Source organism: Spermophilus citellus, assembly GCF_964194105.1.
Source record: "Spermophilus citellus genome assembly, chromosome: 1".
Taxonomy (NCBI): Eukaryota; Metazoa; Chordata; class Mammalia; order Rodentia; family Sciuridae; genus Spermophilus; species Spermophilus citellus.
The window spans coordinates 157,380,995-157,394,160 of NC_138182.1; the positions used below are offsets into that span (position 1 = coordinate 157,380,995).

Consider the following 13,166-nt stretch of genomic DNA (forward strand, 5'->3'; position numbering starts at 1 on the left):
TTTGTAATCTAACGTTTAATGAGGAATCGCCACACTCATTTTGCAGATAAGACGTGCTGGCTGCTAAGGATTTGGCAATGAAGAAAGCATGGTCCCTGCAAATGTGATCAAGAAATGCGAACATACAGTGAGACTCTGGGGTGCTCACATTTGGGATTAAAAGAAGCACGGGAGGGACACACAAGGGACTTCCTTTCCCACATGGAGAATCTGGGAAGGCTTCCTGGAGGAAGCCAAGACCTGGGGGATGTGTTAAAGTTAGTCAGGCAAATGGAAATAGGAAGGAACTGTATGCAATAGATCAAAGGCTCTAGTGCCAAGCCCAGATTCAAACTATGGCTCTTTTAAATTTGGTTTGCCACATCCACTGGCCGTAAGGATCTGGGGTAGGGATGAGAGGCTGGAAAGGAAATAGCTTATCCCTTCACCCAAAGTCAGCAAATCCCAGACAATTAGGGACTCTCTCCACCAGACATAGCCAGGCCCCTTCTTTTGGAAACTCAACCTGACCCTGGGCTGGGTTTTGCTATCAACTTTGTACTGCCTCATGCCCCTTTCTTGGTGGCCTGAAGTCCTGTCTAACCTGCAAGCAAGGTTTCTGCACACTGGCCTCCACCCCAGCTGGAAGAATGGCTCAAGGTTTCTTCCTGGGGGACCCCCTTTGGCTATTGCTTTAGCACAAATTTTGCTTAAGGGTAAATCATATAACATTCCCCAGACCAACAGCATCTTGGCATATAACTGAGATTCAGAGGAAATCCCTGGATTTGGAGCCAGGAAGCCTTTGGGTACCAGCTCTGCCATTTATGCAGCTTAGCAAGTCAATACGTCTCTTCGGGCCTCAGTGTCCACAAATGTAAAATAAGGTAATAACACCAACTATGTAGAATTACTGTGAAGAGTCCAGTGAGACACTGCAAGTGCAAACCACTCATAAACCATTTAGAGAAGTGAAATGTAAGTGGTTTTATTGCTATGACTGTAGTCATGAATAACAATAAATGTTCATTCACTCAACAAGTATTTACCAAGGGCCCCTGTGCCAGTCTCTGTTGTCAGAGCAGGAATCTAACAATGAACTGAATAGATGCAGGGGCTTCATAGTATAGGAAAGAGAACTATTAGACAATTTCAATATAGTCATGCACTGCATAATGATGTTTCAGTCAACAACAGACCAAATATGAAATGGTGGTACCATTAGATTATAACAGAGCTGAAAATTTCTATTGCCTAGTGACCTCATAGCCATCAAAAAGTCATGGAACAATGCATTATGCATTTGTGGTGATGCTGGTGTAAACAGACCTATGAGCTGCCAGTTGTATGAAAGTATGCATTGTATAATTGTGTAGCATATAATACTTGCTAATGATAATAAATGACTGTGCTACTGCTCTATGTCTTTATTATACATGTTATCACTATTTTAGTGTGTCCTCCATCTACTTACATTTAAAAAGTTTTATCATAAAACAATAAGCCATGTTAACACCAGCAACAGCCTCACACATCCTGTATTTACTGAGTCTCTTGATTGCACCAAGAGGCCACATCGAGTGATTGACATATGCCATCTAGGTTTGTGTAGGTACATTCCAGGATGTTCACACAGCATTGCATTTCTCGGAATATGTCCCGCTGTTAAGTGATGCATGACTATAATAAGATTCATGTTTCAGTAGGGAAGCATGGCAGGCAGAGGTAATCAGGGAGTCACCTGGTTCAGCCTGGGAACGCCAGAGACATTTGCAAAGGCTGCATCCCAATGGAGTGAGCCAGGGCAGGGTTAGAAAAAGGTGCTCCAGAGAGAGATGACAGCATGAGCAGAGGCCAGGAGGCTGGACCAAGGGGTCAACCTGGGACACCTCAGAGAGCAATGGGTAAGGCTGGAAGGCAAGCAGGGTGCATCAACTTTAACATAAGATCAAAGTTAACCACATTCTGTTCATTTATTTTAAATAGATTGCAAGCAATTTGTTGCTTTTTTTAAATGTAAAAACTGCAAAATCATAACACATAAATTTAGATCATATTATAGTTACCGGAGCCCGGTGGAGTCCAAAACAAGAATCCAGGGAAAATGTTGGGAAACAAAATGTTGGGAAATAGTTCAATCAACGCATAAGACAGAAATAGTGAGCAAAACAGCTCCTTTTTTTTTTTTTTAAGAAATTTATAGCATCAAAAAATCTGAGCCATGATTCACTGGAAAATTCTACCAAACATTTAAGGAAGAAATAATACCAATTCTACATAAGGTTTGAGAAAACAGGAGGAAACCTTCCCAACTCATTTTAAGAAGCCAGCATTAGCTTGATACCAAAACCAAACAAGGGCATTCATTATAAGGATAGACTGATATCCCTCATGAACACAAAATTTTGCACAAAATATTGGCAAATTGAATACAAATGTCAGTACCTTATTCCCAGACTAATGTCTATGCTACTCCCATTACTGAAATCAAAGGTTTTTATGAGAATCAAATTTTTGTTGTAGGTTAGTTCACAAGAAAAGTTTTAGTTGCAAGTGGTTTTTAAAAATTCAGACTGCAAGAAGGTACAGTACTGGTTCATGCTACTGAAAACTCAGGCATAGCTACAACCAGGGTATTACTAATAATGCCCTCCTCTGGGTTGTCCCATTGTCTAAAGCAAGTTTTCCCCATGGGGTGGCAAGAGGTTGCCATTAGTGGCAGGTGCTTGTCCTGCCAACTGCCAGTCATCTGGAAAGAGAAGACCTCTTTCAGGGCTGGAGTTGTGGCTCAGTGGTAGAGCACTTGCCTAGCATGTGTGAGGCCCTGGGTTCAATCCTCAGCACCACATAAAATAAAATAAAGATATTGTGTTCATCTACAACTAAAAAATAAATATTAAAAAAAGAGAAGACCTCTTTCAGGGGGGAGCCCAGATTTGGGGTTCAGCCATGTGGGTTATATGTGGGTATGTCCGGGCTTTCTACCTCCAACCAGAGGCCCGGGGGGCATAGAAGAGGAAAGAAACAGTGATCATCATTCCCATTGCACTGCCCTTTATAATCTAGAAAGTCATCATCTCAGTTGATCTTTGTCCTGTAAGGTAGGCAAAGCAGGTGCCAATGTCATGCCCATTTCACAGATAAGGAACATGAAGTCCAGAATGGAGTAGATCTCACAGGTAGAGGGGCCAAAGCTTATATTCAGAGCCACAAGATTCCACATTCCAGATGTTTTCTATTTTCACAAATCCTCTTCAAAGGAAATAAGACCCCAATTTGGGTCCCCTAAAGGAGACAGAGAAAAGAATGGTCAGTGGGCTCAGGGCCAGTGCATTCTCATGCATGGGGGTCTCATTCATTCCCTGCTCCAAGTCTGCTGGGCAGTACTAGTGACCTGAGGCTTAGTGAGGAGCCATGCCCTGCTCAAGGACACACAGCCAGGAAGGGGAATTCAGACCCAAGCTGTGCTTTCCCATGACCTTCACTCAGCTTTTCAAGAAAGGCCTCCCCAGAACCCCACAGAGCGCCAGGGCCTGGGGTGGGGTGGGGGGGCTTTCACATCAGTCAGGAGGGGATAATTGGAAGCTGGAGTCTTGCAAACTTCCCACTTGGCCCCGCCCTCCTCCTCTCCACCTGGAGGCAGAACCATCTGTTCCCCTTTTGTGGGGATGCAGGAGAAGATGAAACTAAATTTAAATACTAATAATACTTAACATTTGTCTGGAAAGTGTTTTGCACTCTAATTGCTGATTAATCCTTCCCAGGCCCCCCCCCCCCAGAGATCTCCCTGCCTTTGTGTCCCTGACATGCAGACAGTCTGGTGACTTTCAGACTGAAAGGAGTTGGACCAGAAAACTAGAAGATAGATTTGGTGCTTAATAAATAAGTGCATTTGGTTCATTGTTGCTCCATAGTTAACAATAAAGTTGGGAGCTGGGTCCAAATGATGACTTGGCTAGCTGCCAGCTGCTTGATCCTAGGTAGCCCCTCAACCTCAAAGGACATTGGTTTCCTTGTCTGTAAAATGAGAATAATGTTGCCTGTTGTTTTGGTTGGTCATTCACCAATATTTATTGAATCCCACCACAGGCTGGCCTTGGGGCCAGGTACCACGATGCCCTACTGAAATAGTCAAGGTTCTTTCTCCCATGTAGCTCGTGGTCTGGATGGGAAGACAGATAAAACTAAGAATATGAACAAGTGAGATGATTACAGTTTGTGATCATGAGGTTGTTAGGAAATAATTTTATGAATGTATTTTTTTTAAACAATGATATACCGAAAAAATTCTTCCAGATGGTAGAGTCCTATTTTTCTTGCCACATTTATCTAGAAATCAGAGAAACATCCTCCAAGAAATAGGCACAGTAGACAGAATCATGGACCCAGGAATTTTGCTGGCATGGGTAGGGGAGAGCCCCAGTGGATCCTGGGAAACATAGGGCACTGACAGTGTCTCACCCTTACATTTCCTTGCAGGGGCGGGGGTGGGGGGGCAGCTGTTTCTAGCATTTTTCACATCTTTGCTCTTTTCTCATTCTCCTTTATACTTCCTCGGGGCTTCCAGAGCTTTCTGCCAGATCTCAGAGCTGGGTTTCTCTTGTGGAGTTGGTATCTTGTACCCACATGGTTTTCTAGCTGTGCTTTTTGAAGTCCCAAGATTCTACAACAGGCCTCACAGAGCACCTCAGGGAAAGAAAGCAAACCCATGCAGGGGTCTCCAAGGCCACCAGCCACGTCAGCCAGAGCAGGTTCACTCAAACTTTTCTCACCTATTTGGCTTCCACATGAAATTCATCTGAAACAAGGATCCCGTTTCTTTAAAGGAGCTGTCTTCATGGAGATGACTTGAAGTTGGGAGACCAAAACTTACATCCTGGTTCTCTCTCCTAACACTGAGTAACCCTGAGCAGGATGGGTGCATTGCAAGTAAAGTAGGGCTGCTGTCTGACCAGAGAACATAAGGAAAGTCATGTGTGCAACAAACCCAGCATGCAATGCTTAGCTCAGTATGGCTTTTTTCTTTCAGTTGCTTTATATTAATTAGTTTATTTTTATTTTTCTAATGTTCATACTAATGTGTTATAATTATGCCTAATAGAGGGGTTCATTGACATATTGACACATTGTGACATATATATATTTTTTTCACGTATGCACATAATTTGATCTGTTTCATTTCCTAGTACTTCCCTTTTCTCTCCTCTCCTCCTTACCCCTCAGTTCTGTTCATCTACTCTACTGTTTTTCCTTCTGTTTTTGTAGAATCTCATTTTTTATTTTTTTTTTCTCTCTACCTTTCACATATGAAAGAAAACATGTGACACTCGCCATTCTGAGTCTGGCTTATTTCACTTAGCATGATGAGTGAACTGTGGTGTTTCCATTTCTAGTCTCTTGATAAGTCTCCATACTGATTTCCCTAGTGCTTGTACTTGCAGTCTCAGTGGAGCACTTGATAGCATTTTTTTTTTTTTTTTTTTTATTCTGTGTCTTTTCCCTGGGTATTTAACAAGGAAGAATAGAGCTGGGTTGCAATATCCAATTTCACCACCAGGTGGATCCTGCCTGAGGAAGCCAGAAGAATGCAAAGCAAATTCCCACCTTAGTTTATCAAGGCTGTAACTTTGAATGTTCTGTGTAGCCCTTTTCTTTTTAAAAAGCAGAGGCCTCTGCCTTTAACTCTACCTTTCCACTGAGGGTGGAAACTCAGCACAATTCGTTGTAGAGGAAAGTCGAGAAAGCCCACACAAGCAACATTTTTCCAGTGCAAAGGCGTGCAGTTATTTTAAGTTACACAGCAGGTTTGAGAGGGTCTCGCCTCCTCTGCATTAGCTGGTGCCAGAGAAAAGGGTGGGCATGGCCAGAAAGTAAGGAAATTGTCTTGTAGGAATGTCAAGGAAACATCCCAGCTTATGCACTGTGGGGAAGCAGCGGAAGAACACAGGCTTGACAAGACTTCTTTCTATAGCACACTCAGCTCAAAGAACCTCCTCTGTGCTGGCCACACAGGTGCCTTCTCCAAGCCACAAAAGAGTGACTATCCTCATCTCACAGAGGAAAACCAGTGCCCAGGAAAGTGGATAACACTAGCCTCCCGCACAGCAGATGGTGAAGCTGGGATTCAAACTGCGAATTCTCTAAAGAGCCCTGCCAGGAATGTTTTAGGGTAGAGAGATGGAAAGCATTGACCTTTAACTCAAGGAGCAAGAACTTTGAGGGGGAAGCTGAACCCATGGCAGTGTCTGCTGGAGGCTGCAGTCCAAGCCTCCTGGACACTGCAGTCTCCAGAGGATTGTGGTCCCTTATAGCAGAGACACACAGGCACCTCTACTCTAGGGGGCCTCTCAAGTGGCTCTCAGACACATAGGAGAGCCGTGGGGACCAGGGCAGATCTCCCGCCTATGTCTTAGACCACACAGGACAACAGTGTCAGAGGCACAGATGGGTGGAAATTCCAGGTCCCCTCCTCCCAGCTGTGAGTGACCTTGGACAAGTCTTCATTCTCTCTGATCCTCAGACTTCTCGTTGGCAAGTTGGATATGCTTCTTGTAAGGCATTAGGGAGAAATAAGATAAAGGGTGTAGACCATCGAGGAAGAACTGAATAAATGCCCATTACCTTTCCCTTGACCTTACCTTTCTAATGCTTGCTGCTTAATGCAGCAGACAGGCAGATGGACATCGTTCAAACAGCCACAATGATTTCTCCTATAGTTCTTTCCCTCCAGGAGCTCTGGGAATTTCAGAGAAGACAGGGACATAAACAGATGGTGATTATCCAGCATGAAGCGCTGTGAACAAGGGAGACAATTGGGCACTGTGGGAACCCAGAGAAGTCTGCTCAGAGCTGTGGGGCAGGACAGGGACCACAGGGCCACACTTCCACTGAGAACGGCAGATCTCTTAGTACCTTTGATAATCATTTTCTGCAACCCCAATGTTGATACTTATTGAGCACCTACTGTGTGCTAGATACCACACATGCTTGTTCCTGTTCCATGAAACAATGTTCCAATAACATAGCAAAGACATAATTATTATCTCTTCTGCATAAAAGGATATCAGGAAGGGAGGACTGACCTGTCCAAGGTCACAGAGATGAGAGTCAAGCCAGATTCCAAACTCCATCTTCTCCTATATTCTCCACTCAGCTGCTGTAACAAACAGCCCCACGTCTCGCTAAGTTCATTGGGAAACCACACTGTCCTCCTGACCTGCATGTCTCTGCAGAGCCCAGCACTATGGATGCTAGATAGCTGTGGACCTGCACTCTGCAGCCCTAGACAGGCCTCTGCCTCCGTGACCCACCTGCACGGGCGCTGGCCCGGACCTCCCTGTGTCAGGCCACCTTCCCAGAACCAGGGAATCTACTAGCTCTGCCCTTGCTCTCTTGCTACACAGTCAACTTGTGACAACCATTTCACAGAGGAAGAAACTGAGGAAAGTGAGATGAGGGTCTCCAGAGGCGAGGACCAGGGCCCATGTTCTGAAGAAGACATCCACCAAGTTTCCTCTCCAGGCCCCAGGGAGGCGGCGAGTCTAAAGACCCTTCTCCTTACTTCTCCATGGGAATCAGGAGTCACAGCTCCAAACAGCTAATCGCCCACAGGCTGAACTAGGATTAAGACAAGTTTCCCAGAGAACGGGTGCTGAGTGAGATGAGTCAGCCAGCAGCAACTGGGAGGGCCAGTCGGTCTGGCAGACATGTGTCCCTCAGCCAGTCTCTGAGTGAGTCAGATGGGGTCTGCTGGTCAGAAGACAGCGAGCCGGCTAGCTCACACTCTCTCTTCCTGACTTCCTCATGAGCTTTGAGGCAGCACCCAGGCTTGGATGCACCGCCGTGACATATACACGTGCATGTTGTGTTGTGTGGCACACAGGGACACACTCAGAGTTAGGCAACACTCAAGCATGCACTTCCCCTGACACACACACATGAGCGTGCAAGTCATGACATCCACACCTGTGCACACACACGCCTCCACACAGCTCACGGCCTCCTTCCCACTCTACTTGTGCACTTGGGTTTTCCATTGCTGAGGGGGCTCCTGAGCAAAGGAACCCTCATCCCATCATTTAAAGGGCTGAGGAAGACTGGGAGTGTCAGTCCTCACCAGTGAAGGTCAACAAGGGAGCAAGGCAGAGCCCACTGCGACCCTGCAAAACAAGGCAGAGTGCTGCTCTGTGCACCTCAGGAGAAAGTGATGGGGGAGAGGGCCACCGCTAACCTGGAACACTGGGGGCTCCAGTTCTAGTAACTAGGCCAATCTTCAATAAAGAGAACTCCGTGGAGCACACCCCGCACCTCTAAGTCCTCCCCACCCAGGGGCCTCTCTTTTACTGCCTCCTCCTCGAGCTTTTGCCTCATGTCGGGCAGATTCGAGGGCCGCAGATCTGTGCACCCACCCAGAAATGACCATTGCTACCCACCTGACCTCAGGAATGTCCCAGCATTTCCTCCCCTGTAGGACAAGGTTAATAAGCTTTACGAAAAGAAGGCATGAGCTAGGCACATGGCGCATACCTGTATTTACAGCAGCTCAGGAGGCATAGGCTGGAGATTCGCAAGTTCAAAGCCAGCCTCAGCAACTCAGTGAGACCCTGACTCTAGTAAAATACAAAATAGGGCTGGGGATGTGGCTCAGTGGTGGAGCGCCCCTGAGTTCAATCCCCGGTACCCCAAAAGAAAAGGAAAAGGGGGCGTGGGGTTTATGTGACACCCTGTCTAGGGAGAATCTGCAGACTGAAACACTGCCCAAATGGCAATGACCATCGGCTAGCCTGAGCCTAAGCAGAGGCAAAGGGAAAGGACCGATTGTCCTGTTACAGTCAGGGATGTTAGTGGCGGGGGCGGTCCCTCACAGGAATGAGGACCATGGGGAAGGCAAAGAGCTGAAACCTCAGAAGAACTCCAAGCACCACCTCCAGCCCAAAGATGAAGAGGACCACATGGTGAGGGACACAGGCAGCTCCTAGAATTTGACAGTGACCTCCCAAGGTGACAGCCAACAAGGACGTGGAGACCTCGGTCTTCTAATCATGAGGAGCTGAGTTCAACCCACAGCCTGAGTGACTGGAGCCTCAGAAAGAGCCCGTCCTCCCCAGAATCCTGGTCATGGCGTTATAAGACCTGAACAGAGACAGCTGAGCCCTTCTGTGTACCTGAACTGCCAAACGGTGACATGATAAATGGGTGTCAATTTAGGCCAGAAGGAAGGGAGGAGGGGGAGGGAGGAAGGCAGGAGCTTGTTGATTAGGAAAATGGCACTTACCATCCAGAAATGGCCATTCAACAGACCTCTACTGAGCTGCTACCCTGTACTAGGCACTGAGTTCTGAGACCAGTGGAGACAGATGAGGATCCCTCTCGTGAAGCTTCCGTCTGCTGGGAAAAGAGAGTCAACAAGGAGTCAGGTGGTTCCAAGGGCAGTAGGTGCTATGAAAAAGTAGAGCAGAGAGCTTACCACTTGTGGCCAGGAGGGTGACTAATGGGATAGCAAAAATCAGAAAAGTCCCCTCTGATGAGGTGACCTGAATTTGTCCTACCACCTCAAGTAGAGGCCACCCACCAGGTGAAGAAAAGAATAGCAGCTTAGGGCAGAGGAAACAGCAAATGCAAAGACCCGGAGCCTGGAATGAGCTGGCCCTAACTTTAAGAAGAAAAGGAAGTTCCGTGAAGCTGAGATCATGTTTTAAAAATAGATGTTAAAAGGCGGGAATGGGTTTTCTTTTTTGTTTTCAAAGTGCATTTGCAGAGAGAGACAAGGATTAGATTAGGTAGGACATTGTGAGGGGCTGCGATAGTCAGTTTTCTGCCACTGTAACAAATATCCGAGATAGTCAACTTATAAAGAGGAAAGTCTCTTTCCACTCATGGCTACAGAGGTCTTGGTCCATGGTGGCTTGGCCCTGTTGCCTTTGGGCCTGTGGTGTGGTAGTGTGTCATGACGGCAGCCCCTGGTGAGAGGGAAGTACTCTTCTGATGGTAGTTGGGAAGTAAACAGGTATAGGAAGTGGCCAGGCTCCCAATATCCACCCCCCACAGGACTCCCCCTCCATGACCTCCTCCTTCCCACTGGGCCCTACCTCCTAAGGGTTCCGCATCCCCCCCAGGACCCCAGGCTGGACGCCAAGCCTGGACACAGGGGCCTCCAGGGGTATTCAAGATCCAGAGTGTCACAAGGACCAAATGTAAGTCTGTAAACTCTAAGGGCTGGGAAGATGGGCCTGTTTGAGGGGTGGACTGCATTTTAGGAAAGCAGATTTCGAGGCAGGAGTCTCTAGGATGGTGGAAGACACCAGAATAGCTACAGAGCGAAGGCTCAAGGGGTTTCAGCTAACCCTTCCTCACCCAGAACATCCTTTAATGAGGCTCTTAAAGAGGAACCCCCTCCCGGCCCCACCGGACAAGGGAGTCCTGGGGACTAGGAGGCCTTTCCAGTGCCCGTGACATCACTGATCTGTGGTTCTAGCACCAATAGCCCATGTTTCCCATTTTCTTCACAACCGCCCTGTGTGAGGGTCAACATCAGACCCTTTAACCTCACATGTCCCTCTCCTGCTTATAACCATGCAAGGATACACTATCCTTGGACCAAAGTCCACAATCCACCCCAGGCCCCTCAGGGCCCTGCATGACCTGATGGCCTTGTCAGCCTCATTTCCAAATCTCTGCTTAGACCCCCAACTCCAGCCAGATGCTCTTCTATTGCACCTGGCTCATTCCTGCCCCAGGGCCTTTGTACCTTCTTTTTCCTCTCTGTGGCAGATTATCCCATCATACAAAGGTTATCTCCTCCAAAGGGCTGCACCCCCTAGAGCAATCCTTCCCAAGTTTGCCCATCACCTCACCTTGTGTTATTTTGTCTCAAATAATCTTGCCTTTTGTTTGTTAAGGTGTTATCTATTGCCCCGACTAAACTATGAGTCTCTTAAGGGCAGGAGTCTTGTTGGTACCTGTCCCTGGGGCCTGGCACAGAGTAAGAGCCCAGGGGACAAATGGATGAACAATGTGCCCAAGGTCATGTGACTATCAGACAAAAGAGGCACCAATACACACCTAGGCCTCAGCCTTCTAAGGCCAGAGTTTCCTTCTAGTTTCCTCCAATACCTGCCAGGGGAGAAGCATGACACGTCAGTTCTCCATGCTCTGGGGTTCCTGGGAGCTCCAGGAGGCACGACCACCCTGCCCTGGACAGAGGGCTGGGGGAGGACTCGGAGACGGAGGCTCTATCCCTCTAGGCCTCCCTCTGGCTGTGCGACCTTGGACTGCCCTCCTTTGAGGATGGAGTTCCTCATCTGCAAAATGGAAACAGGATGAATTGAATGATCTTCGAGGAATCTTCCAGTTCCAAAGAGAAAGAGATGTTTTTAAATACGGTACACTTACTGAACACCTGCTGTATACCACCAGCACATTTTATTCTCACAGCAAACCCATGACCACACTTCCGGTCTTTGAAGGATAAAGGGATTTGACAGAGCTACAACTTGATCCAGGTCTGCATCACTCCTCCCAGAAACTGCTCTAGAACCTTTATAGCCACTATGCCATGCCTGTAAGGCAGGCCTTCTGCTCGCTGCATCTGAGGTTTTTGTTTAGTCAGAACCCCTCTTGGGCTGTAGGAGTGATTTGCTGCCTCCTGACAATGGAGGTCCTCAGAGCAGCAAGGCTGCCCACCCTGAGGGCCTGACTGAGCTCAGAGACCCCAAAAGTCTCCAGAGACAGTTAAACCCCAGCTGGGTGACCTTGGGCAAGTTGACCAACCTCTCAAGTCTCCTTATATATAACAACACAGTGAGGACATTTTTTAAAGTTAGGAGTTTAAAATCCATGAAGTGATGGCACCAAGAAGACAAAATAGAGACTCCAGACTGGGCTCTGGGTGTGAGGATGCAGTGTCAAGGGACCGTGGTGGGCTTTGGGGACCTCATCCCAGGCAACTCGAGGCCACTGCAGGAAGTGTCTGAGCAGGGGAGTGATGTGCTGCCAGGGGTATTTTAGGAAGGCTCTCTGGCAGCACGGTACAGGTTGAGTTGGAGAAGCCGCGTGGGGAGTGTGAGGAGCGCTGGTGCCTGGGGAACACTCGCTAAAGAGCCCCCGGCTCCTCCCTGTCTGAGGAGACTATCTGAGAAATAGAGGCTGGGGATGGAGGTCTCTCCCCAACTCGGGGCCTCTGGCGTCCTCCGGGCCAACTCCAACTGGGCCCTCTTTGAGCTGCATTAACCTTTTGGTGTCATCGTAAAGCACTTGCTGGCTCATGTCCCATGCCACACCACCCAGCTCAGAGCAGTGCCGACGCTGAGGGGCTGGGATTAGAACTGGGTCCGCAGGACATCTTGCACCCTCAGATGTCTAATTGGCAATGCTGTGGGAGAAGCATGACAGGTCAGTTCTCCATGCACCGGGTTTCTGGGAGCTCCAGGAGGTAGGATCACCCTGCCCTGGACAGATAGTTCAGTGCACTCCCTGCCAGAGAGGCGGGTCCTTCAGGAGAAAATGAGCCGGTCCCCAGGACCCTGTCTGGCTTCAGCTGGGCATCCCTGGCACAGGGCAGAATCAGAGGGTGGAAAGTCTTGCTCAGTCTGAGTCCCAGGATCCCTAGAAGGTGGTGCAGAACTTTCCCAGATCACAGACAGGCTGTGCCAGTCGCCCTGCAGTGAGCCCTGGCTTCCTGGAGCAGGCAACGATAGTGGAAGAGAAGGCACCCACAGGCACCACCTGGGACCCCCAGTCGGTCTCCCTCCATCCCTGTCATTAGCAGAGCCTTAAGACTCAAGCTTCCTCGGGTGCCAGCAAGCTTCCTGGCTGCCCACGCTGATGGTGCTGTTCTAAGCACCCCACCTAGCAGCTGCTTACGGGGTAAACCATCACTGCTATTCATTCAACAAACCATTTATGATGCTTTGTGCTAGGTCTGGGGCATGGTCCTAGGGCCAAAGGGACATTCAGAAACAATTCTGTTCTCCATCAGCCTCTAAGTTGGCTTTGGAGACCACGGAGGTGAAGGGTGATGGGGGAAGATGGCCTTAAGAGTAGGGAGGGTTGGGGGAGTGGGTTTCCTCGACCAGCCGCGGAGTCCCAGGAAGGTTTCTTAGAACCCGCCACACCTGAGGGTGGCCTAGGATACCGCAGGACCGGCTGACGGGGAAGGAGGAGGAGTGACCAGGCAAGGTCAAAGGCTG

General features: G+C 48.3%; 1 protein-coding gene and 1 long non-coding RNA gene across 2 annotated transcripts in view; one reads left to right on the forward strand and one right to left on the reverse strand.

The window, feature by feature from the left end:
• The window catches only part of CPLX2 (complexin 2), an 83,657-nt gene that overhangs the window by 35,373 nt on the left and 35,118 nt on the right, over window positions 1-13,166 (forward strand). The window lies entirely within an intron of this gene.
• On the reverse strand, window positions 1,800-9,622 carry LOC308640966. Its single transcript, XR_014020393.1, has 4 exons — window positions 9,446-9,622; window positions 9,254-9,366; window positions 6,618-6,714; window positions 1,800-3,264 (listed from the first exon to the last, which is right to left on the reverse strand). It is a non-coding gene; the product is annotated as an uncharacterized lncRNA (long non-coding RNA).